Raw genomic sequence first — 3,570 nt, forward strand, 5'->3', positions numbered from 1 at the left:
TGATGGTTTCGATCTTTGCGGGATCGACTTTGATACCCTGATCGCTCACAATATGACCAAGAAATTGGACTTCCTTCAACCAAAATTCACACTTGGAGAATTTGGCATAGAGTTGCTCTTATCTCAAGAGTTCAAGCATGAGTCGAAGATGTTGCTCATGTTCTTCTTCGGAATAGATTAGGATATCATCTATGAAGACGATAACGAATTTGTCCAGGTACGGCTTGCATACGCGATTTATGAGATCCATAAACACGGCAGGTGCATTGGTTAAACCGAATGGTATCACCAGAAACTCATAGTGACCATAACGAGTTCGGAACACAGTCTTCAGCACATAGCTCTCCTTCACCCTCAACTGGTGATAACCTGATCGTAAATCAATCTTGGAGTAAACGCTGGATCCTTGCAGCTGATCGAAAATATCGTCAATTCTAGGAAGGGGATACCAATTCTTGATCGTCAACTTGTTCAATTCCCGATAATCGATACACATGCGGAAAGATCCGTCCTTCTTCTTCACGAATAAAACAGGTGCACCCCAACGCGATGAACTCGGTCGGATAAATTCACGGTCTAGCAGTTCCTGCAGTTGACTCTGCAACTCTTGCAGTTCAGAAGGTGCAAGTCGACAAGGTGCGTGAGCTACAGGTGCAGCTCCTGGCACTAAATCAATCTGAAATTCCACTGATCGCGGCGGGGGTAATCCTGGCAACTCTTCTGGAAAGACGTCGGGAAATTCGTTCACAATTCGCACATCATCCACGCTTTTCACCTCAGTTTCTAACTTCTTCACATGCGACAAAATAGCAAAACGCCCCTTTTTCATAACCTTTTGTGCCTTCATGCAACAAATAAGGTTCAGCTTCGGGCTACATCTCTCTCCGTAAACAATTAGCGGCTCACCAGTCTCGCGAGGTATACGGAGAATCTTCTCTCCACAGATAACTTCTGCTCTCACTTTGGACAACCAGTCCATACCGACTATCACATCAAAACTCCCTAACTTAATGGGTATCAAATCAATCTCAAAATCCACACCAGCTAAGTTTATGATACCTCCTCGGCCAATTTGGTCAACTTTCTCTTGTTTCCCATTGGCCACCTCAATAAGTATACTCTCATCCAAAGGCACTAACGACCAATCTATCTTAGAGCAAAAGTGTCTACATACATAACTCCTATCGGTACCGGTATCAAATAGGACAGAAGCTAATAGTTTATTGATAGTGAATGTACCTGTAACTAATTCAGGATCCTCGCGGGCATCTATGGCGTTCATGTTGAAGACTCTTCCACGTGCTGGGCCGCCATCCTTCTTCTTGTTAAGACATTCATTCTTGAAGTAGCCCTGCTGACTGCACTTAACACACTTCCTTGGTCCATTTGGGTTTGTCCTCATAGCTGGGGCGTTGATCTTACAATCTCTGTCGATGTGTCCAGTCCTTTTATACTTCTCACACACTACGTTGCAGTATCCAGTGTGATGCTTGTAGCATCTCTTACACTGAGGAAGGGTACCTTTGTAGTTAGGGTTAGAGCTAGGGTTCGGGTTAAGGTTGGGTTTTGATCAAAACATTTTCCCTTATTTTCGTCCCACTTACGTTTCCCATTACTAGCTCCCGATTCTAATTTCGCCTTCTCTGGCTCTTGGCAGGTAATTTGATTCATCAGGGTGTGCGCCATGGTCATAGCTTCCGGGACATTTGCTGGTTTCGAAGAAGTGACATTTCCCTGAATGTCCTTGAGGAGTCCCCACAAATACCTCTCCATCCGTTTGTACTCTGGAGTAACCATTGTGGGGCACATTAAAGCTAGCTCAAAGTACATTCGGTTATAGCCATCAAGGTTAGTTCCTAAAAATTTCAGTTCCCAAAACTCCGCTTCCATTTTCTGAATTTCGGTTCTGGGGCAGTACTCCTCGATCATAGCCCTCTTAAACTCCTCCCATGGTGTAGCATAAGCTTCGTCAATTCCCTGAGCCTAGGCAAACGTATTCCACGAAGTCAAAGCGCCATCCGACAAAGTGCAGGATGCGAACTTAGTCTTATTCCCTTCGGAGCAGTTACTCACACGGAACACAGATTCCAACTTCTCAAACCATCTCGTCAGCCCAACTGGCCCTTCTGTTCCACTGAAATTGTGAGGCTTACAACTCTGAAATTCCTTGAAAGTGCACCCATTCTGGATGTTCTGGTTAGCCGGTGGGGCTTGGGGGTTGGCATTCGCCATAGCTGCGGCTACTCGAGCGGCTATCATCTCCTCAATCTGTGCTGCTGTGGGCATTTCCCTTAGACCTCTTCCATTAGCCATCGATCTTTCAAACAAAAATTTCGACTTAAGTCAAAATCCATTAACCAACAATGTCACGGCATACGATAAACAACATGGAAACAACACAGTACACGATAACTAAGCATGGCAAACAAGCAACAGATAGCACAAAAGCCAACATGTAATAAAATATCGTACAATAAATCAACAACAGTAATTTCATTCATAGTAAGAAAATTGCATACAACAGCATAAGGTTCGTACAATACATAAATTAAAAACAGGAAACTACAAACGGAATACATAAAGAGATCTAATACAACAGTCCTAGGGCGAGGGTAGGTAATTGATGTCCATCAGGAGGGTCATCTGGTCCTCGAGCTCAGTTACCCGAGCACGGAGGACATGCACTTCTCTCGTTAGTTCTTCGACGGTGGGTGGTGTCGGTGGTGCAGATGGTGCAGGTAGTGCCGGTGGTGCAGATGGTCCAGATGGTTCGGATGTGGTACTAGAAGTAGACGGCATAGTGTGGGCGACCTTACGCACAAATGGATCGGCAGGATACGGTATAACCCTCTTACGGGCGGTGACCCTAACCAATTGTCCATGTGCATTCATGAACGGCTTACCTCCATTAACCCCTGGAATAACAGTACCATCGAAGAGGTACCGCTTCTTTGGTAGGGTAGAGGGTGGCTGCACGGGCTCCTCCTCGGGGTCCCCCTCAGAATCCTCCTCGGGATCCTCCTCGCTGGTGTCATCGGATGATGATCCATCTGAATCATCGGAAGGTAGTGCAGGTACATCACGGGCGGGAGAAAGCGTCTGGTCGGTGGTCATAAGTCGATATCTGCCAGGTGTAATCGGTACGACACGTCCGTCAGCGGTGCGTCTAGCCCAATGTCCATGCTCATTACGAAAGGGACCGTCTCTGTTTCCCCCAGGGATCACAGTACCACCGGAATGGTGATGTGGCCCCGGGAGTCTAGGGCTGGGTGGTGCTGGAATCTCCTCGGGATCCTCGTCTCCGTCTGAGATGTCCATCAGGTCAAGCGCATGTCTACTATCTCCAGAAGACGAATCGTCAGAGTCGTCGGAGGATAGCGGTGAGTCAGCGACAATAGTAGGTGAGGTAATAGACGTATCTGAGTCACTCTCAAAGTCAAAGGTCATGGGAGGCATGTCTGACATCTGAATAAGGAAAAATAACTTTTTCCATGTCAGTAAGACATATAGCAAGCACGTAATTAGGCACTACAGCATCCTAGCAGTACATAGCATGGCAATCGTAACAGT

The sequence above is a fragment of the Rutidosis leptorrhynchoides genome, chromosome 2, assembly GCF_046630445.1.
Source record: "Rutidosis leptorrhynchoides isolate AG116_Rl617_1_P2 chromosome 2, CSIRO_AGI_Rlap_v1, whole genome shotgun sequence".
NCBI lineage: Eukaryota > Viridiplantae > Streptophyta > Magnoliopsida > Asterales > Asteraceae > Rutidosis > Rutidosis leptorrhynchoides.